At 35.6% G+C, this 24,159-nt stretch overlaps 1 long non-coding RNA gene across 12 annotated transcripts in view; it reads right to left on the bottom strand.

The window, feature by feature from the left end:
- Positions 1 to 24,159, bottom strand: part of LOC123789206 (uncharacterized) — a 122,794-nt gene that overhangs the window by 12,721 nt on the left and 85,914 nt on the right. For 10 of the 12 annotated variants that reach the window (XR_015723951.1, XR_015723959.1, XR_015723960.1 and 7 more), the window contains one exon: positions 1,275 to 13,982. This is a non-coding gene — a long non-coding RNA (uncharacterized LOC123789206). Of the gene's footprint in view, positions 1 to 1,274; positions 13,983 to 24,159 lie in introns of those variants that run through there. The other 2 variants (XR_006778718.2, XR_015723950.1) reach the window with 2 other exon arrangements.

Raw genomic sequence — 24,159 nt, forward strand, 5'->3', positions numbered from 1 at the left:
GGTCAACCTACTCAGAAGTGAGCTTGGTTTGAGTTTGGTTGTTGCTATGGGTTCATTGACTGTATCCCTGGCTACAAATTCCTCTTGCATTACCTTGTGTTTAGGGTGGGGTCCCATTTGCCCGTGAGTTGTTCTTAATGTTACTGTTCCATCCTTAGCAGTAGACCTTCTCTGTGTACCTAGATTTCAGAGAAAGTTTCTCTTCATTCTTGACACTCCCACAGTGGTAGACTGCTATTGATGTTTATTTGGTTCTTGCTACCCTTGGCAAGAAAGGTGTTCTTTGTTTTAATAGTGGAGAATCACAAAGTCATGGAGAAGAATAACTGAGATGGTATAAATTCTCCTTACATCTGCAATTTCCAGGGGTTCCGTATCTTCATATGGCCCACTCTTGGATTTTAGGAATTTATTAAAAATTTTAACTGGATATTTCTTACCCACTTGTATGGCAGTCCTGGCGTTCTTCTATTCTTACTAGTAAGCCCATGCTTTTATTTCCTCTCTCCTTAAATATATCCATCTCTTCTTAGGCTTTAGACTAGCTGGATACCATATAAACCTACTTGTCTAGGCTCAAGAAAAAAATCAAGATTTATAGTTTATCCAGCTTCTTCTAGTTGATGGAATAGAAGTGACACTCTCCACATTTCTACATCTGAGGCAGAAGCCAAAGGTCAGTATAAGCTTTTAAGTAAAAGATTTTTTTAGCATTTTTCACTTGCATTCATACTAGAAGGGATATTGAAATATTTTGATCTTGATTATTTTGATATTTATACTGATAAAAAAATACAGTTTAGCTTATGAAATTCTGAGCCCAGCCTGTACAGTTTCAAAAACTGTACATTCTACAAAAGGTGATTACACATGAAAGAACCACATCCTTGGACAATGACTTGTCTCCATAGCCACTGGGGTAATCTGCCCCTATTTACTGCCAAATTATGGGCATAATGAGTCACAGGCGCATTTCTAAATATATCAACAGCCCTGCAAAGTGTTTTAGGGGCACATCCATCAATTATGGTCATGAGAAAGGTCATAATAGTACAGGCTTTCATCATAATTCAGCTTTCCCTACCCAGTTTGCCTTGGGTGTGTTGAAATACTGTGATTGTTCAGTTAGAAGCAGTGTTCATTTTTGAGGCGGACTTACTGGAAATGAGCAAAATATCTGAGAGAGGCCATCCCATTTAAAGGCCTACTTCCTCATTCAAAAGCTTTTTGTGTAATAAAAGTTTCTCAAAAACTCTTCTGTGAGATTCACCAACCTCATTCCTTCTGAGCCACTGATTAGAATCCACAACTTCAACTGAAGAAAAGATTAGCTGTATAGTTGGATGCCAGCCATTTTCACTGAATTCCCCTCTTATATATTCCTGTTAATAACAAAAGCATTGTTAATAACACTGCTGTGTTCCTTCTTCCCACCATGGTGGGTATTTCTGTATCTTTGACATCATTGGGCAATCCATAAAGTCCATTGACATTTTAATGTGATTACAAAATAGGATGGAACCTTATAGAAAGCTACCCAAAAGATTAACCTTGGAACAATTATCCAGGCAATTTCCCATAGCCTATATAAATAAACTCAGATAACAGGAATCAGGAAATCAGAAAACATTTCACAATTAAAAATTAAAAGATCTTCTAGAGCCAGTACTCTTAACTCAGCATTTTTTCATTTTATTGTCTTCTGGGTAAACTGTAATGTAAAGCAGTTCATGCTTTGCTTTGCTGACTTTTAGTCCAAACTCATATGGATTTGTCAAACCTCAAGAAATTATTCATCAGAATGGTTAATTTCAATAACCTGTTTCCATGTTTTGCTCAAGTTATGGCCTATCAGTTTCCCCCTGAAGATGGAGGGTAATATTTTCCATGGACTGTTTAGATAGAGAAAGAATTCCAAAAAGAAGTCAGTCTGATTATCATTTGCAATGCATACATTTTCCCTTCCAATTAACTTGGAGTTCTTTTCTTTCTCTCTCTCTCTCTCTTTTACAGTACTTGATCACATATTGTTATTCATTCTCAATATATTTACACTAACGATGAGTGGTGAAGTTCTTAAACCACTAAGTTTGTGATCACCCACAACTCTGTAAAGTTCTGGAACCACATCAGAAGTCTTTTGACACAAAAGTAGAACCTATTTATTTTGGAAGAAAAGCAACATCAGTGAAGACCAAACCATTTGGACATATTTTTGTTTGCACTAGAACTAAATTAATCAAACCAGAAAAAAATTGCCTAGCAACATCTGACATTAAAAAGATTCCATAATAAAAACTAAACCACATGGAGGATAAGATAGAAGACAGCCCACGCCTCCTCTAGATAAGTGTCACAGTCTGTAAGTGGAGCTGATTTAACCTTAAAAAGAGAAGATAGAAAAGAAATTAGAATTAGATACCGAAGAGCTATGTTAATGTAAGTTAACATATCTTGAGTGCTTCCTAGATTTCATATCCTGCGCTAGGAGCATTAGATACATCTCATTTAATTCTCACAAAACCGATTGTCTTCATTTACAAGGAAGCAAACCAATTTAGTTAAAGACTAATCAACTCTAAAGACTGACATCTATCTGTTTAGATTCTTGCTACGTTGTCATCACTTATAAAGGAAACTAGCCAGAAAGTAGTGTTTTTTTGGTAATACATATAACGGATTAAAGTAGAAAGAGAGAGTTAACTAGAATGTTCAACTTTTCAAACTTTCTAATTGAGTTCTTTCTATTGAAACAGACACATTGGCAGTGCGCCATATTTAGGCAGACTCCCACAGAGGTAGCACTGATGCGCAAAGCTGGCTATTCTCACTTAGTAGGGAGGGTGGTTTTTAGAGTGAGAACAAAGAAGTGATATTTAGTGCCGGGATTGGAGAATCTTGCCAACAATAAACTTTAAATCTTGTAAATAACAGAATTAGGGTTACTTATTTATTTTTATTTATTTATTTGTACTGAAAAAAGCAGAGAGAGAGATCAACGTCAAGTTGTAGCAGAGGAAGGAAGATAGCAGCTAAAAATAAATGAAGGGATAAGATGCAACATTCTACTGGGGCAGGGGATAGGGAACATATATGGACTAACATGAAGGCAGTGTGAGTAGTAGATAGAAACTCAGCAGTGGTCAATACTTGGTGGCATAGATGACCTGCTTTCTGGGACATCCGGCCTATAGGACATTGATTTCTCTTCCATTTTATGTGAGCCATGGGGAAAGTAGGCACAAGTGAAAAATGGGAATTTTGTGAGAATTGTGCAGTGCTGGATAATCTTCATACTCAGTATTTGTCACTTATTGTTAATGAATCCTTTGTTATTTTGCTTCAAGAATGATGTGACAAGCTGTATGGTATTGTCCATATGGTAACATTCCTGAGAATGCTAGTAGAATATGCAAGAGAAGGAAGTAATAACCTGTTTAGGACTTTATGAATCTTTGACTATGATTGGCTTTAAACATGTGGTCTACCATCTTGTGGTTTGATATTTACATGGCTTTCTCGGTTAGTTACACTTTTGGTTAGTGGGTGCATGTGTGTGTGTGCGCGTGTAGTTGTTTTTTTTTTTTTCCATGTTCCATGATCTAAGCCCCCAGCACCCTATACATTTTTACCTTGCTAGTCTCAAGGAATTATAAGGCTCTGAACAAGTTAAGAAGTAGCAATAGCTCTACAAAGTTACAGCCTTCCTGGTATACTTGGTTCTTCTCTACCACCCCCAACTTCTCTTCTAACAGGTTACCGTATTTTCCATAGAGTAAAACTAGGCTTCCTTTCAAACTCTTTATCCAATGTACATGGAGCTGTCAAGAAGGTCATTTTATCCAGGCAAGGAAGCAAAGTCAGAAGGAGATAGGAGTGGGATCTTAGAAATGCTTAATGAGTTTAATTCTGCTCTTCAAACTTGGCAGGAGAAATATTTTGTCTCTCTTGGCAAATGGGGAGAACATTCTCTGTTCATCTTCATACTGAATTCATCAAGAATGAACAGTCTAATGAATTGGCTCCCCTGAGAAACACTTGGCCTCACTTCTAACAGTATTATGAAAAAAATCTATTCTTTCTACTAAGTCTCCTCAGCTTTGCTCTTTCTTCATCCTGCTTTGTACTTTCTCTCCTCTGAAAATATACCCAAAGACATATCCCTCATAGGTAAAGCATTTCACACTGGGTCAGTGGACCTAGGGACACAGTTCTCCCCTTCCTATATCACTCAGAGTTATCTAGAAGTAACCCTGTCAAGCTTCCTAGATGGTTTGTTTGGAACTAGCCTCAAGGAGTCTGTAATTCTCAAATTCACCCTAAGAATATTACAGAGCAATCTTCAAGGTTTATCAAATTTGTCTTCTAAGAGAAATCTAGTAGTTATGATAGTCTTCTAGCATGTTTTCTAAAAATTACACAGGATTTAAAATACACATATTAATTATCCTCATGGGTAAAAAATATTTTTATTTTTTTTGCATAAGTAAAAATTGTTTCCTGCAATCAGAGATCCTGAGAAAGTTTGCCTTTAAAAAGGAAAAACGACAACATTTGGAAAACGTTCAGCCATGTTGTCTAAATCCTGGGGTTTTTTTTTTCTCCCACTTTATTTGTTTATGTTATTTTGTGATAATAACACCTAACATTAGATCTACACTTAGCAACATTTAAAGCATACAATGCAGTATTGCTAACTATAGGCACTGTGCTGTACAGTAGGTCCCTAGAACTTATTCATCTTGTATAACTGAAACTTTATACCTTTAACTAATACTTCCTATTTGTCTTTCCCTCCAGGCTCTGGCAAACTTTCTTATTCAGACCCGCCTCTTTCACCTCTGGTAGTAAGTGGCCTTACTACCAAATAAAGATTTCTCTGGAACTGTTTGTGTGGGGGTGTCTGTGCACACATGTGTGCATATAAATGAGAAAACTGAAGCCTGGGAAATGTGAGGAAATGGACTGGTGCCTGTGATCTTCACACCCAAATGTTTCATAAGTGACTATGGCTTCTTTTCTTTACACATTCTTCACACACAAGCACTCATGGAGAGTAAATTTGTTCAGTACAGCATCATCATAGGAATGTTGGGTTTCTGTTTACTTATTGCAAATTGACTTAGGGGCTAATTCTACCTGGAATCCTAAATTTTCAAACAACATTGAGCAGGTAGGTTGATGGCTTGGTTTGGTGAGGAGGACATACCCAACAAGGAAGACCGATTCTCCTTGTCTCTAGACCTTCCTTAATCCCCACAGCTGAATGCTCCTTTGGAAAATGTTTCAGTAATTACATTGCAGTCCTTAATCATTGACAGTCCTTTGTTTTGGAAACAGACACACTGTCATGTTGATAATAAAGGCTTTTATAGTGATGCTTATAAAGGCTACTCATTTTATTCCTTATTATAAAAAGGAATAAAAGTTCAACTCCAAAAATTTAGATAACACTAAAGAATGGAAAAAGAGACAGACTATAATCTCACCATCCAGAAATAATTTTTATTAATACTTTGGAGACTATCCTTCCAGTCCTTTAAAAAAAAAATTCTCTCTTTTTTCCTTTCTGAGTGTGTGTGTGTATATGCGTGTGTGTGTATGTATGTGTGTGTGTAAAGAGAAATATTTGTCATACTCCTTTGTAGCCTCCTTCTTTCATCTTTAGCTCATTATGGACATTTTCCCATGGCCATAAATATTGTTCTATAACAGTGATTCCCAACCAGGCAGTTTTTACCCCCTGAGGACATTTGGTAACATCTGAAAACAATTTTTGCTTCTGGCATCTACTGGGTAGAAGCTGGGGATGCTGCTGAATGTACTACAGTGCACAGTACAGCCCCCATGACAAAGAATTATGCAGTCCAAAATGTCAATAATTCTGAGATTTAGAAACCCTTCTTTATAATATTATTTAAAGTAGCTACCTATTCTATCCTAAGAATTATCTCTTGCTCCATTTTTGGAAATTTAGACTGTTTCCATATATTTTTTTTTTGCTGTTATAAACAATCTTGAATATTTTTGGTCACACATTTGTGTATACTTCTGTTTAGATTGACTAGGAAAAACTCTTAGACATGAAAATTGGATCAAAGGAAATGTACCTTTTTGCACCTTTAACCACTGTTTTCAATTTTTTTGTGGAAAGGTGATTTCAATTATTATTCCCAACAGTATGGTATCCCTATTTTTATGCCTCTTTCGTTAGTAAAGTCCACTGTCTTAGAATGTATTTTAGTGTATTTGAAGGGACTTTCTAGCTTTCGCTCCATTCTTACAAAATCCATCAGAGCAGGACAGGAAAAGTCAAGTAGCATCTCTAAGGCCCTGGCTTCACTCCGTCCACTCACAGGGAGATCTGGGGAACAAAGAAGGTATACATAGAGGTTTGTAACAATCGCATTAATTTCTGATCCACCTTTTGACTCAGAGGATTGAGTGTCTACACCTTGCTATGTATGGTCAGTGGGCAGGAAGCGAAAATGGTTTGACCAGAATTTACATACAAGCATTTATCAGACCAAAATCTAAATCAGCAGATTAAAATGGAATGACATTTATGAAGTGCTTGGCATAGAGCTTGAAACATAAGAGCTCAATACATTTTGGCTCTTATTACTATTTAAGGCTTAGAACAATAAAGTCGTCTAACTTACAGAATTTTCTGTTAGGGCCTACAGCAAGTCCATACTAGACTTCATTATTTCCTTAGTCATTATTGATTATTTCCTTGGTCATCGATTATCTTTTGAAGCATGACATCTCTCTTAATTGGAGACTCCATTGCTAAGCTCAGATTCAAATCACTGATAGGTGCATCTGAGCTTGAGAAAAATGTTGATCATAAAACAAAATTTCTAGCTTTTGAAAGAACATTCTCCTATGACAGCACAACATATATTTACAAAAAGACCAAGTGAATATAGGTACGTTTCTCTACTATAAATTAGTCTTCTAAATATGATTTCTTTAAAATATTAATTTGCATTGTAGTCTTATTGTTTTCCTTTATGTTTATCTTCATTAGGAACCAGGCATAGGTATATCATACCAATTTTGAGTGAAAATCTATTTTGGTATTAAACATTTTTACATAAAGTATTCATAGTATTTTTAAAAGTGTCTCTTGATCTGTACTCAGATGAATGTAAAATGCCTTTTAGTTGCCTAGAGGGCAATATGGTTCCAATTTCCACTAAATTCAAAACCTCTTCAGAGAATGGTTCTTGCCTTTTCATCTCTATACCCAGTGCCCAGAATTGTGCCTAAAGTATCATAGGTATCAGTTGTTATTTGCATCTCTGATAAAGTATATTAACATTGGAATTTTGAACTCCACTGAATTCTCTATCCATTGCCTAAATGCAGAGTGTGTAGAAACTCTGCTTGGTGCGAGATAAGCACCGTGCAATTGTCAACCTCTGTGGGATGATGGCAGGTATACTTGGCCTGTTGTTGCTTGTATGAAAGAAATGCATTCATGTTTTGCCGTCAAGCACCGTATTGGCCATAGCTTCTGTAGACACACTTTGTCAGGTTCTTTTCTATTCCAGTGTGCTTACAGTTTTCAAAATCATGGATGCCACTAAATTTCATCTAATGGTTTTTCTTCACCTATTGGAATGATGAAATGATTTCTTTCCTATAATCTGTTAATGTATTGTATCATCACCTTTCTTATATTATGCTAACCTTCTATTTCAATCTAATTGGTCATGATATTCAGACTTTTATATTCATTGCTAGATTTGGTTTGCTAGTATTTTATTTAGGTGTCTATGGGCATAGTATCTATGTTCAAGAGTGAATTTGGCTTCCAATTTTCCTTTCACTTAGAGACCTTCTCTTATTTTGATCTCAAATTTTTATAAGTTTCACAGATTAGTTGGGTAGTATTCTTTGTTTTCCTGTTTTCTGGATTCATATATAGGGATCTTAAAATGATTGGTAGACCTTGCCTGTCACATCATTTAGTCTTGGTGTTTTCCTTGTGAGGTAACTGTAAACTACTGATCACTTAGTTTTAATTTTAGTGTTTTAGTATTTTTATTATTTCTCCTTGAATTGAGTGTGTTGAATTTTTTAAAAAAGTGTGTTCATTTTATCTAAGTTTTGAAATTTTGTGATATAATGTTGTTGAGGATATCCTCTTAAACCTTTTAATCTCTGTCATTATGCCCCCCTAATTTCCCTTTGTTTTCTTGATAAATTTTATCAGTGTTTTTCCATTTATCAGTCATTTATTTAAAAAATTTCTAGATATTTGATTTTTGTGTATTTTTCTATTTAATTTTTATTAATATCTGTCCTCATTAGTTTCTTTTTATTACTTTTTTGGGGGTTTGTTATGCTATACTGTTGCTTAGTTTATTAATTTTCAAAATTTATGTTATAAAATTTCTTAAGGCAGTCACTGTCTAAGTACTGCTTTAGCTATGTTCTACAAGATTTGATATGTGCTACTACTATATTTTATCTTTTAGCTCTAAGTATTTTTAATTTCATGATTTTTTAATTTATTGGTAGTATGCATTTAATTTCCAAATATATGTTGGTTTTCTAATTATTTTTCAATTATTGTGTATAAGTCAGGTTATGTGGTCTGCATGATATAAATCTTTGAATTTTTTTGAGGCTGGCGTTCTAGCAACTTTTATAAATTTATCTTTATACATGAAACATTTATTAGGTATAATGGATTTTGTGTGTCATTGGATTAAAATAAGTAAACATGCTGTTCAAATCTTCTATAGCTTGATATTTTTGTCTGTCTAATCTAATAATTACTGAGGACATTTAAAAAATCTCCCACTGTGTTGATAGATTTATTAAATACAATTTTGTAGTTCTATAGATCCTTGATTGTATTTTATCTATATTATTGCATAAAAATCTAGAAGTCTTGCATCTACCTAGTGATTTAAATTTTTTCTTATTATATCATCACTTGATCTGTTTCTGGTAATGTTTTATACTTAAAATCTGTCCTATCTTTCATTACTTTAGCTAATCCACCTTTCTTTTGTCTTATGTTTGGCTGATATATATACCATTTGCAATTAATATCTGCTCTATCTCCAGGCACAACTGATCTGTGTTTTCCCTCTACAAATTTACCTTATAGACATTTTATATAAATGCAGTCATATACTGTGCAGTTTTTTACATCTGGTTTCTTTAACTCAGCAAAGTTTTTTTGACATTTATCCATTTTGTAACTAGTTTGCTTCTTTTCATTGCTGAATATTATTCTGTTTCTGGCTGTATTTAAGATCTTTTCTTTGCTTCAATGTACTATGACAGTATTATTTATCCTGCTTGGGGTTCACTGGGATTTGTAAATCTAAAATTCTCTAACTTCTGCAGAATTCTTAGTCATCATTTTTTTGAATACTAACTTCCACCCTATTCTCTCTTTTTTTGTATTACTGGAACTCTGATATATTGATATTAGGCCTTCTTATTTTATTCCTCACATCCTTTAACTTCTCACCGTATTTTCTATCCCATTCTATTTTCTGGACAATTTCTTTAGATTTTTCTATGAATTCAATTGTGTTCTCATCATCCATTTTTACTTTTTGTTAAACCTATACATTGAGTTTTTATATCCAGATATATGTTTTTTTTCCCACTGGTAGAAATGTTATATTTCTTTGTCAGAACTGCCTTGCTATTTTCTTATTTATACATAATTTTCATTTTATTATTTGTACATTATTTCTATACACTTACTTTATATTTGGTGTCAGATAATTCCAATGTCTGAAATTTTTGCATGACTAAATCTGCTATCTGTTGTTTCTAATAACTCTCTCTCATGCTGCCCCATTTCCTCATATGCATGGTGATTTTTTATTTTGAAGTCATGATCCTTGATTTAACGAATTCTTTGAGGTCTGACTGTAAATGTGTTGATTCAGAGCACGTTTACTTTTGTTTGTTCTTGGCAAGTTTAGCTATAATTTACTGAAGTTGTAGAGGCAGGTAATGGTACAGGGAAATGATATTACCCCTATCAGACATGGATTTGTTGTGACTTCCTTCTTTATTCTGTTGTTTTCACGTTATGTAAATATAGTCTAGGAAAGCTAACATTGTATCCAAAAGTTTGCCTTAAATGAACTTTGTTAACTTTTTCATTTCTTATTTAATGTTTTTAGTTGCCAGAAAGAAGAAATTTAACATTTTAAGCCAATTGAGGGGGTTTGAGGCCAAGTATGTACTGGTGAATGCCTTAAATAGCCAATGTTGTACATCTTTAACTAAAGGCCAAAACTTGATGATGAGCTAATGAAGCAGACACTTGTCTCTCTACTTTATAGGGTATGGCTAATGACTGCCGTGTCCTCTTTATATCATGCATGTTGTAATGAATGATGTCATCAGAAAATCATCTCTTTCTGCAAGGAGAGGTATTAGCCCTTGGATGTTGCTCAACCCACAAGCTAATTAAATCCTTATCTTCTGTGTCTTTTCTTCTCTTTCCAAAATTATATAAACCATTTAAATATAGTATATAAACATTTTATAGGCTTTATTATTAGGGACATCGTATGATCAAGTGGCTTCTTCTGCCCACTGGTCCATATATAACAAAAGCAGTATTTTATTCATGGATTGTAAATTGTATTTTATAGTAAAAAGAAGCAGAAGGACAGCATTAAATCTAAGTCAGATTCACATTTCCTATTAATTGCTTACACAAGACATGTTTTTAGTACTTTTCCAGTACATTTCATGCTTTCTTCTAGAGGAAAACATTTCTGTGTTTAAGGTGCTATCAATATCTGTGGATTAGGGACTACTAAAATTAGTACTTTGAAAGCCAATCTGTCACGTATTATAGTTGTGATTTTAAAACAACTAACACAAGTGATTTTCTCCCACTAGAATCTTTCTTCCAAATAATCTAAAACTTTTTTATGACCATGGGATTTTTCTTTCTGGGGAGGAAAAAAAAAAAAAAAAGAAAAAGGAAAAGTCTGGCCCATTGTAGGTGTTGAATAAACTTTTGTAGTGTGACTTAAATAAGTGTCCCATTTTTGATCAGGAAATTCATGTTACATATTTTACCCAATGCCATAAATTTTGGAGGCATAATTCCAAATTCTGTGGTCTCAGGAAAAATATTTTGTAATGCAAATAGTTATTCTTTGCAATACTTGTAGTATTAAGTGGTGGGGTTGAAGTTTGGGGGACCCTGTTATGACATCCCAAACTAGTACTGAGGCCCTATGTAGAAATTGGGTGTAGTTCTAGTCCAAATTATTTTCCCCCAGACCAAGAGAATATGTCCATTTAAATATGTGTTTAAATTTATTCATGTACGTGATATAAAAAGGAATAAATATTTCAGATTCTTAAAGTTGTCCATTTTGTATCATTTTTGAACGGATGATCCTTACAGCAGCATAAATGTTCCTTTAAGCATGGCAAATCTTACTCTACATACCAGGATACCTCGTAAAAAGGGATTTATTTCTCTTTTTATCCAGTTAGCAATATATTTGCCATCTTTTTGGTGGGGTGGGGCAAGGCAGGATACAGGGTGTTTGTCACTGGCAATTTCAACTCCTAGAAATGAAAGCCCAGAGGCCAAACCATCTTGGGTTGGAGACAGTCACCAAGATTGACACTTGATTTACACAAATGTAGTCAGGCATCCACCACCAACCCCAGATTTTAAATAAAACTGAAGCAGTCTTCTGTCCGAATGCAGATACTGGGTCCTGGTATGTTATGGTTTTCAGTTTAGCAATATGAGTGGAGGTAGTTTAACTATGACTTAAAGGGAGAATAAATGGGTTTTCTGAAAAGAGAAGATTATGTTAGATTGTCATGGACAGAGGATTATTTAAAATGGATGAAGCAATACTTTGAAGAATATACTGAGCCACCTGTGATAGGCCATGTTCCTCCATTTAATCTTCTAGTTTTGCAGTTGTATCTTTCATAATGGTCAATCTATTAAATTATTTTTAAAAATCTTTTCTTTTTCATAGAAGCATCTTCACTCCCTGTCCCACCCCCTCACCCCATATCCCCTGTGTCTGGTTTCCAGGATCCTCTCTGTCTCTTTGAGGATATTTTATATGCTTACTTTCAAATTTTGTGTTTGTTTTATTCTGCTTTCATAAATGTTATAATTTTTCTTGTAATGATTGTGCTTCTAAGATGCCACATTGCTCTTCTTTTTGAGTTCATATTTCCCAGAGCACATTAGCTACCTAATGTGTGAGGGGACCCCCTTGATGAATTTACCTGGTGGGGTGGTAGTGGTTGTTATTTTTCTCTAGGAGAGCTTTTAGGAAAGCCCTTGGGATGTGGAGGAGGACAAAGTGGGAGGATGGGAGGAGGAAATGCTTAGGGGTGGAGAGATTTGCTTATTCATGTTGTTAAACTTGACTTTGCAAGCCAGCTAAAGCTGTGCCCTAATCACACTCCATGACCTCCCCAGGAGGTAATGGACTGGCTCCTGCTTTCTTGACTCATGGTGGTGTTGGGTAGGGCAATAATCTGCCTGGAGAAATGGAGGAGAGAGAAAAACGCACGCAGAAATCCTCTGCCCTCTGTACTGTGTCCTTGGGTCTCAAGGGTTGTCTAAATTCTAATGGAAGAAGCTGGGAAGATGGAAGATTACAAGAAATAGGAGAGTGGCTGCTGCTAGATGACTCAGTGGTGTGGCGAGAGCTCTGGTGCAGCAAGGAACAAGGAAGTGCGTATTCGTGCAACACACACCACTACTTCCTGGTTTTTGTTATCAGTAAATTGGTTCTTGAAAGGACTCCCTCCCCTATTTCTCTTTTTCACTACCCTTACCCTCCTGTATAATCCATCCTGCCTGGAATGAAAAAAACAATTCCAGAAAAAAACAATTCCTTAGACCCTTACCTTCATTGTCCCATGGTCCACAGGGTGTTATGTAATTACCAGTAGATCTTTTGTGTTTCATCATCTGTGTTCCTGTCTGATGAGTAATCCATTTTATTTTTGAGGCAGCTGATGTGGCATTTGTATCAACAGGCAGTTATAAAAACCAAGCATCTGTAAATCCTTCTGATAAATATTTGTGAAGTTTCAAAATCCTCAGATCTGATCAGTGTAAGTCAGTCTGCAAGACTGTCTCCTAGAAAAGCCATCTGGAGACACAGTAGCACTTTCTGGCCATGGGAACTTCCCCATGGGGGTGAGGGGTAGGGAACTCAAAAGAATCTTCAGCAAAGATAAATTAGCCTTCCAAGAAGGCAGACAGTTTCAGACACAGATAGTAGACTTGATGGAGATGAGACAGTACAAGCCTCACTTTTGGGAGTGGGAGAGTTGGGGGATCAAAAGTCTTAAGTCCAGCCAAACAAGAGTCCTAAAGAGAAGTCCCTGAGGTTTGCTCTCCTGTTCTCATAGAACAGAGGCAGAACTCTATACAAAGTATTATTATGAGGAAGAAAAATTTAAATGAAGGTTATATAAATTTAAAACTATAAATATGCAAAATATATCTTAAAATAGCTCTAACTTTTGGGATATTTTCCTGAATTTTAAACATGGACAAAAATATCCCCCTTTTTTTATTCAAGCTCTCCCTAAAACTAGCTTATTACCTACAAAGGAAATATAGTAGAAAGTAAAATTCCAGCTGTATCAACTAAATGGTCAGGACTCAGTAACATAAGATTAGAAAATAGCTTTATTTTTCTCCTACCATTTTTGAAAACTTCTCTGTCAGATATTCCTTCCTCATGCCTAGATGATATTTTCTGGTCACTTTCAGTTTCATTTTTCAGGTATTAAAAGAGCACTCTGATCTAAACCGAACTTTTCATATCCACTTTCGGACTTTTCCTTTTCCCTTTGGCCTGACCACAAAGTTGGGAAGGGGTGTGTTGACTCTTCTCTCTTTTTTGCTTCATATCTTCCTGACTTGCCATTCTTTGCCTCTGGATCCTTCAGGGTTGGATGGGACAGAGGAGTAAGACCTGTGGGGCAAAAAAAAAAAAAAAAAGAAAAACAAAAAGAGTCTTCTTTATTTAGCTGGTGCTGCTGGGAGACCTTATTCAGGTGTCATGTGCTCTCTGGAATGGCAGGCTCCTAATGCTGGCTCTTTCTTTAATAGGGCACCATTGTGGTGTTTTTATCATTAGCACCCTGCCCCTCCCCCATCTCTGACACTGCGCCGTCTCTTGCTCTGAGAGATGTTCTCTCTGGCTAACCCACTTCATCTTGTTCTCTTGCCTGATCTGGTGCCCAACATTCCACAGCTTTACTTGTAATGCAGTCACTCAGATGTGGCAAGTGACAGGTTGTCTTGGGTAAAGCTCCTCAAGGTTATTCAATCCAGTCACCTCCTATAAGATTCGAACTCTGGTAATCCAGCCCCCCTCCTCCAAAAACTTTATCACCCTTTCCATTAGTAATATCTTGAAACAGGAGCACAAGTTTCCATAGCCTAGCAAGTAGGAGGGTAGCAGGGGTGTGTGTATGAGAACTCAGCAGTCTCCCCTATCCAGTCAAATCCCATAAAAGGTACAATTTATGTGAGTGGAACAAAGCATACACAAACAAATTGGAGACATTTACATTGTTTTAGTACAGTATTAAGCCCAAAGTGTAACGTTCAGTTTTCGTTGAACAAATATGGATGGGATGGGAGTGTGGGAAATCAAGATGACTAAACATTTGATGAAGATTAGCTTTGGAGACAAATGGATGCACTTAAGACTCAACTGAAACTACAGTAAGGTCTGCCTTCTATACACGACTACAGTGAAGACTACTGATGGTCAGTTTGAATCTATACAGGCAGGCGTTCCTGGTTAGGTCAATGCAAGTGTTGCAGTTATGAGAGTTGAGAATGTTTTTCTCTGAAAGTGCCTGTAGATGTCACTAAAGCAAATGATTCTTTTATCCTTGATTTGATAGTGGGGTGGAAAAAAGCACAAAAAGAGTAAAAAACGCTATTTTGTAAAGACCATCTATGCTGCTACATTAATGGCATCGTAAACATAGCAAAACAATACCACTACAGTGCACAGTAAGTTTGCAGATTTTCCTTCCATTTTACAGCTGTGATTGATCTTCAACAATGAAAGTATACTTAGCAATACTCTTTAGTTTATAGCAGGGAAGGAAAATTCCCTCCTTCATTCTCTGTTTCCCCCACAGATACCTCTTTCAGGGCTAGAGGCACATCTTTTCTCCTTTACCATTAGAGACAGTGTCCTCAAGCTAAGCATATTGATGCCTTGTGAAGGAAAAAAAAAATCACACAGGCATTGACTCTGAAAGAACAAAGGTGGACAAAACATTTTAAAATGTGCTCGGGGCAGCATTCAATTCTAAAAGCATTATTTATTTATTTTTCCTGCACTGGTTTTAGAGACAACTATAAATTTAAGTCATGTAGAAATTTTGATCCCTGTCCTTTTAGCCAAGGAAACTCAGTGCAAAATGATGAATTAGGAACTCCATCTTTGAATAGCCAGGGAGTGTATTCAATAACATGATTTAATAACATTACCCAGGAAGCATGTGGCACCTCTATTTTCATACAGTGGAGAGTATGCTTTCAGCTGGGACCATATTCTGTATGTCATTCTTCTCATCAAGAGGCTACAAATTTCATCACAGGATGGCCAAGGATGAGACCTACTGAAAGAAGAATGCTCAAAGAAGAGGAACTGACAGAGCTTCAAGGCCATGTTAATAGGGTGTGAACAGCCTTTCTTATGTTAGCAAGAATTTTGTAGGCCTCTCTGGAAAAAGAATCCTCTTTAGAAAATCATGGCACTTTAAAATGAAATCCAAGCAAGTCTAAAAGTAGACATGGAGAATAAGTCCTCTGAAAATAAGTCATGTGTTAATGAAAATAGCTCAGGGCGGGAGAGGCATAAAACACTGAAAGTTATCAGTAGGATCTAGAAGACAAAAAGTCCAGACAGAACAGAGACTACTCTTGTTATTCTAGAATAAGTATTATTACCCATTCCATGTGGGGAAGAATTGAACATTGAAAATTGTATATTTCTTATATGTTGTGATAAGCATACACAAATGGTAAAACGTGATATATATTTCCAAGTAATATATTCAGATTCTAATTCTAAATAAGGATTTAAGCATTTTTGTCCTCAGGAAGTCCTATGCTGAAGAACTTTTTCTGGTATTGTTACTTATAGATATTTGAAGAGAATGGACCCTACTGGCAGAGCCTCATCATGATTCTCGTGTCCAGATGGGAGAAAAACCAAGTATAAACATTATTATTTGCAAAATTCTGTCTTAATGAGATTAATGCTCATAATTATTTTCTCTTTCGTAATATTACTACAAAAAATCATTCCATTTATTCAATATAGTGAAATTTTAAAAATATGTGTTAGAGGTTTCTCCAAAAGTTAAACAAAGAATTATCACATGGCCCAACAGTCTACTGCTAGGTATATATCCAAGAAAATATATATCCACATAAAAAGTTACACATGGATGTTTATAGCAGCATTATTCATAATAATCAAGAAGTAGAAACAACCCAAATGTCCATCAGTTGATGAACAGATAAAATGTGGCATACCCATACAATGAAATAATATTTGGCAATATAAAGGAATATAGTACTCATACCTGCTATAATATGGATGAACCTTGAAAACATTATAGTAAGTGAAATAAACCATTCAAAAAAGACAAATACTGAATGATTGCATTTAGATGAAATGTTCATAGTAGGCAGGTCTATAGAGATAGAAAGTAGATAGTAGTTGCCAGGGGTGGGGGTGGGGAGGAGTATGTGGGTATCGAGGAAGTGACTGCTTGTAGGAATGGGGGCTACTTTTGAGGGTAATGAAAATGTTTTGGAGTTAGTGATGACTGCACAACCATGCAAATATACTTAAAAAATCCCTGAATTGTACTCTTCGGCAGGGTAAATTTTATGGTATGTGAATTATATCTCCATTTAAGATAGAGAAAGAGAGAGTGATGGATTGTTTGCTGGGCATCATGAAGTCAGTTTGAGGTTCCTTAATTAATGCTCCCAGGAAGGGAAAGTTTCTCATTTGCTCAATTCATGAGTAAAATGGTAATTGATAAGATTCTACCTTTCTCCTTTTTTCTAAGCAGGGGTAGGAAAAAAATTTCTGGAAGACATGTAATATGTTTGGGGAGAAAGAGAGATGTAGTCTTTAATTAGTCACTCTGAAGAGGACCATTTTTCCCAGTACAGGCTAATCCGTGAATACAAATGAGTCACTGCCCAAAGTAGAAAAGAGTTATATTAAATTTGGGGGATGGAAGGAATCCCAAAATAGACAGTGGACTCATACTAAACAATGACACATCTCCAAGGTTTTGTATGTAAATGCATAAAAATTATATGGGAAACCAATGGAATAATTGTTTCTGTTTTTGTTCCTTCTGGGCAGAATACAAAATACCCCCAAATGTCTTGATAAATCACTCTTAAAAACTACAGGTATTTTAAGGACAATAATACTTTAGTGAAAATCAAGTTAAAATGGTTGGTGCAGTAAACTCTCCCTTCCAAACAATATGAAGAAATTAATTCAGGTCAAGATAGTCCTCTTCATTACATCTTATACTCCCGTAGCTTTAGGTAAAAATGTGTTTCTGAAAATCCAATGGATTTTTGTAAGTAGCAAAGCCCAAAATATGTTCCTAACTATAACACGTGATGTTCAATCTAGACTGATATTCTGAAGTATTTTTTTATAGACCCAAGACTTCCTTTGCTATTGTTCCTCAGGCTCTGGATGGAGTCACAGGATTTGGCTTTTAGGCATCAGGAGTCACTGAATTAGTAACTATACCTGTGATGATACTTATTTTCATGTTTCTTTCACTTAGTATTTTTTAAAAGCACACATAAAAGGTGCTTAAGCATTTTTTCCCTTCAGGAACAAAATAATAAATTCAATAACATAATTTTTACATAGTTGGTTGTGCCAAAACTCATTTAAAAATATAAACTGAGTTATCATCCCTCCTGTTTCCCAAGGACTTAAAGAAGCTGCAAGTTATTTCACTGTGCTAATATAAAAAGATAAAACAGAAGTCATACAATAAATAAAGGTACAAAAATAAATACATAAATGCATATATATGCAAAGATGAAATAGAAATTTAGTATTTCTTTATTAAATTTTTAATCCAATAATGAATGATTTTGATAGGTGTTTACCAGACATGCAAGATTTTTTTTCCATTTTTGTTTAACACTGAACAATACTTCTGGTGTAAGGTGGTAGATTTAGCACAAGCATGTCTATTCCCTTCCCTCTTGAAATCCCAATATATGATAGCAAATAAATCAACTCATAAAATGGAAAGAGTGGGAGAAGAAAAATTATTGAAAAGGATTCCAGTAAATTTCTAGAAGACTCAGGGAAGATAAAACTGTCGACAAATTTTTTAAAGGAAATCATTGCAGCCCAGAATCCACAGGAGGGAATGCCATACCAAAGAGAAGGCTGAACTATATAGCACAGCTACAGAGATGATCCTGGCTCAGGAGTGGTAAAAACATAAATGAGAAGGAAAGCCAAATTGCGAGATTAATTGAAAGACTGACCACTGAATGAAGAGTAGAATTGCAACATTCCTTCCTCCCTGACCTTTCTCATCCCAAGATGGGTGGAGCTCAGACATTTCTAATCAGTCTAATATATAACTTGAAGGCAAAAACAGAGACAAAACAGTAACAACAAAGCAACCCTAAAGCCATTTCTCTAAAGAAATCAAATGAATTGCAAGTCTAAAATTACATCTTCCAGTATAAAATTCTCCTCATTCTGGCATGAAAATTTCAGAGGATATTGCATCTAGAAGTAAGGAAACCATAAAACAAGGAACAATGGAAAACAAAAATGAGTTCTGTTTTTTGAAGATATGACTGCAAAAATTAAATAGTTACGATGAAATTAAGAAAATCAGAAAAAGAGAAGAAATATTTTAAAAATGGTAAGAATGAGAAAAAAGAAAATGAAGGATCAATGCAGGAAGCCTGACGTTGACCCAGTAGGATTTCTGAGGGGAGAGAAGGGAATGGAGAAAAACAGAGGAGAGGGTTAGCAATGAAAAAAAAATGAAAGAGAACTTTCCAGTACTTAAACACAAGAATTCTTTATAAATATCCAATGAATTTCCAGGATGATACAAAAAAAAAAAAAAAAATCCATACTCGAATTTTCAGAACACAAGGAATTAAAAAAAACTTAGAAGTTGGGATGCAGGGACATGTCATGTTTATGATTCATGAAAATGAATCACATTGACGTCAGACATCTCAGCAACACTTGGTCCTAGATGCAGTGAAACAATGCCTCTGGAGTTCTGAGGAAAAATTCAAGGCTTAGTCACAATGGCAATTGAGTGTGATAGTAAAATAGAGCTATTTTCAGACTTTCAGAAACTTCTAAGGAGGTTACTTTTGAACTTCGCTAAATTTATAAACTTTTATGAAATTCTCTGTGGAGGTTACTTGAAGATTTGCTCCAGCAAAGCAAAGGTGAAAACTAAGCAAAGGAAAGACACCAGGTGGGGGTGGACTGAAGAATTAACGAGGAATAACTTGAAAACAAATCCTAGTACATCAATTATATGGACAATCTAAAAAGCTATTGGTCCCAGTTGCAGTCAGGCAGTCATGACAAAGACTGGCAGTTCTGTTATCATAGTAAATGCCTAGGGTGAGGGGAAAGATACAGAAAGAACTAAGGACAACAGCAAGGAACAAGGCTGCAGAGTTGTAGGAGATAAGTTAAATTCATTCAGATTGTGTAAGTTTTTTAAGAGTAAATGCAGGCTAAATATAAGAAAAATTGACAGGTAAAAACAATGTGTTAATAAGGATTAGATTTGAAAGCATGTGACAGCAAAAATCCAAAATTAACAGTGGCTTAAAAAGAGGTTTTGTTTTCTCCTACAAACCAAGTCCAGTAGTCAGAGTCCGAATTTCCACGAATTCATCAGAGCCCCAGGCTCCATACAGCCTTTCTCTCTGCTGTATTGAGGATATGACCCTTGCCAGTACCTTGTCCATTCCACCAGGCAGGAAGGATAGAGATAGTGATGAAGTGTATCGTGCTTCCTTGGTGGAGATTGCTCACACCTTTTCCATGTATCTCATTGACTAAAACTTGGTCACATGACTATACCTAAGGGCAATTGGTGGGGGGTATACCTGCTAATATTTGGGGAAGTTGGGGGAGGCTATTTTTGAAGGAAGAATGGAGAACAGATAATTGGGGACCATAAAGAGCCTTTTCCACAGACCCCAAGGAAAAATCCTTATAGGTCTTAATGGCCATAGTTTATTACCCACTTCATTTCCTTAAAAACTTCTATTGTATTTGGACAAAAATTCTAATTTGAAGGTAGACACATACCCCGATGTTTATAGCAGCATTATCTATAATAGCCAAATTATGGAAAAAGCCCAATGTCCATCAACGGATGAATGGATAAAGTGTGTGTGTGTGTGTACGCACATACGTATATGCACATATATATACACACACATGTATATGGTGTATATGTACAATGAAATATTACTCAGCCATAAACAAGAATGAAATCTTGCCATTTGCAATGACATGGATGGACCTAGAGAGTATAATGCTAAATGAAATAAATAAGTCAGAGAAAGACAAATACCATATGATTTCCCTCAAATGCGGAATTTAAGAAACAAAACAAATGATCATAGGGGAAAAAAAGAAAGAGGCAAACCAAGAAACAGACTCTTAAGTATAGAGAACAAACTGATGATTACTGGAGGGGAGGTGGGTAGGGATGAGTTAATGGGAGATGGGCCTTAAGGAGGGCACTTGCTGTGCACCGAGTATTGCGTGTAAGTGTTGAATCACTAAATTCTATACCTGAAACAAATACTACACTGTATGTGAATTGGAATTTAAATAAAATTTTTAAAAAGGACAAGAAAAAAATTAAAAAATAAAAGTTCATTGTATTTGGGGAGATGTGGAATGCAAAGATCTTTAGAAAATGAATAGATTTGCTAAGTCAGGGCATTGGACTTTTTAGAAAGGTCCATGAATTGAGTATTAAATATTTTCATTAGATTAAATAATATCTTACACATTTAGGTATTACTACTTTTCAGGTGAACACATTTCTAACTCTTAAAATAGGATTTCACTTAACTGAATTCATTGTTGTTTACTGTCATCTAATTCATCAGAGGATACTTGTGCAATTACTGTTATCATGGTTGTAGGGGGGTGGATTGTAGTTTAAGGGCATGAAAATTTCTGATTTTAGAAAAATCAGTCTTATCCTAAAAAAGGCTGGGAGCGATTCTTACTAGATTTTATTGTAAAAATGTATTTGTGTGTTATTCATTTTTGGTTTTGTTTCATAAGCTCTACCTTATTTTTGCAATAATTCTTTCACTTCTAACTTTTATTGACATGTTGCAATGTTACTATTTTACATTTTTTTGTGATTTTTTATATTGTTTTTAGAACAAGGTGGGTATAAACACAAAATATGATAATAGCTTCCCCTCTCTCCATAGCCAGGTTCTGGCTACTGAAGTCAGAGACTTTCATATCTAGGAATTGCAAAAGACTTCTCATCAGGTGTAAAATTGCAAAAGGCTTCTCCAAGGGTGTAAATGAGGTGAGTTCCAAGTTGGATTGGCAGTGGACTTTGGACGTTTAATTGTAATTTGAATCCGTATTCAATTTTGCTCTCTTCTTTGAAATGGCTTGAAACTTGTCAGAGTTTCCAGCTGTTTTCTGGTTTCTGGTGTCCCGGAATTAAGGTTTCCTTCAGAGTCTCTCTTGGTGCTCACTGTCCCCAGAATTTTGCAGCGCCTTAGGTCCTTCACTCCCTACTGACGATGTCTTTTGAGTATTTCATTTCCCTTCCTCATGTCTTCCCTTTTGTTTTCTGGATATTTAACATCCAGAAACATTGTGAATCCTGCTTGGTACTTTTTAAATGGTACTCTTTGCTTTGTCTCCCTTTTCTTTTCCTATGATAGGTGTGAGATACTAAGTTTTTTCCCCTGCCTGGCAGGGATGGTCAGTTCTCTTTTGTAAACTGGTCCTTTTGCATTTATTTTTAGCCTGCTCTGGGGGCTATTAAATCCAGACTTCCTCTCAATTAATCCTGTGTTACTATGGATTATCTCATCATCATAACCAAACTTAACTGCCAAATATACAATCTTCATCTTGGCCTGGGTCAATCCTCCTGAACTTTATGAGCTGCACTGAGACCTTTGAAGTACTAGTTCCTCTCCCCACTGATGGCTGCTGGCAGAGATCCAGGCTGCCAAAGAGCTGTGGCATCATAAACAGTGCAGATTACCTTGCCAAAGACTACACATTGACCTTGTTTGGCTCCCAGAGTGGGGTGGTAAGCCTAGTCAAGTTGAGTTTGAGATGGTGAAAGATTCAACTATTATCAAATAAAGATAATCTTAGCAGAGGATGGCAAGAAATTTTCAAAGGGGGGCTCCTGGGTGGCTCAAGGGGCACCTGGGTGGCTCAGTCGTTAAGCATCTGCCTTCGGCTTAGGGCGTGATCACGGCATTCTGGGATCAAGCCCCACATCAGGGTCCTCGGCTGGAAGCCTGCTTCTTCCTCTCCCGCTCCCCCTGCTTGTGATCCCTCTCTCTCTGGCTGTCTCTCTCTTTGTCGAATGAATAAATAAGATCTTTAAAAAAAAAAAAAAGAAATTTTCGAAGGGAGAAGTGGTTGTCATTCTGTATAAACTGCAGATTTCCTTTTGGCTTGAAGAATTTGACATTTGTAGTGATTTACCAGAATGTGTGTTGATGGACACAAGCTGGATATAACCTGAGCTAACTGTGTAGTCGTTCCCATCACCTTCATAGATAATACAGGATGCATGGAAGACACAACAATAAGAGGAGGGATCATATGGAAAGAGACATTTAACGTGGTATTAAACATCTATAATTTACTTTATATAGGGGGGGGGCAGGTTTTCTTAGGTTAAGTGATAAGCCAGGTGCTTATCAACAGTGCAAAAGTCCGAAGAAAGCCTGCTGATCAGGAAGTCCACACTCCATCAGGGGCATACAAGTGTTTCTGTTTTTTTTATGCCTCAGTTAACAAGCAATATGGGAATTGACATAATAATTGTCAGAAATTAGCTTTTATTGGTGAAATCAGCAGCTTATTAGTTAGGATAATTAAACTGCTTAGTGAAATTAAAAGTCTTCAGGAAAAATGATTTAGTTAAAACATTCTAGGGACACTCTGCACACTTACATGAATGTAGAATAAGAAATCAGCAAGGCCTCTACTCTTTACCCGTAAAAGGATGCCCTAATGCTTGATCCCCAAATGGTCCTGTGGCCAAACATTTTTTAAAGATAATTTCAGATTGTGTGCACTTGACTACTAGGGTACTGGGTCCTGCTTCTGGGAGGATGTTTAATAATTCTAAGTATGAAAAAAGTGTTGTATGAGACTTGCTTTCATTGTAACCTGGTAGATAACTTTGCTAAATGGTTAACTTCCAAACTGACTTCAGTAAATGTAAGAAAATATTTAGTATAGGCTATTCTTATCATTTAAAATGTCTACTATTTTGAAAAGTAAAAAATGTTATTTTCTTAAATTTTTTTACTATGATTTTTAGTAGGGGAGAACATTATTTTTAAGTGTTAGCCATGTGTATTTCTGGTTTTGCCAATGCCAAGTTCATGTTCTTTGTTGATTTATCTTGCAAATATTTTATCTAGTTGTTTATTACTATTAAGGTTTATGGGCTTTTTTTTTTTTGATTGGCAGAATTTGGAGCATTTTAGATCTTTAAATCTAGTAAACTGGTCCTTTGTTTTTGAGCTTTGGCTTTTTTTCATCTCACAATTGGAGAATTTGCTTACATAAGTTTTATTATTTTTTTATGATGTAATTTATTACCAGTTTTTTTCTTTCTTTTTTTTTTTTTTTTGCATTTGACTTTCATTGTGCTAAAATTGTTTTAGAACCATTTATCAAATAAATCTTTCCTTTTTTTCATTTTAAATGCCTTATTTATTACACATTTAATTCTTGCATATTTGATAATACCATGCTCTTCACATTATTAAAACTTTATTTTATAATGTTTTAATATTTGGTAGGGTTAAAGTCC

Source organism: Ursus americanus, chromosome 3 (genome assembly GCF_024610735.1).
Source record: "Ursus americanus isolate L20-20 chromosome 3, mUrsAme1.1.p, whole genome shotgun sequence".
Taxonomy (NCBI): Eukaryota; Metazoa; Chordata; class Mammalia; order Carnivora; family Ursidae; genus Ursus; species Ursus americanus.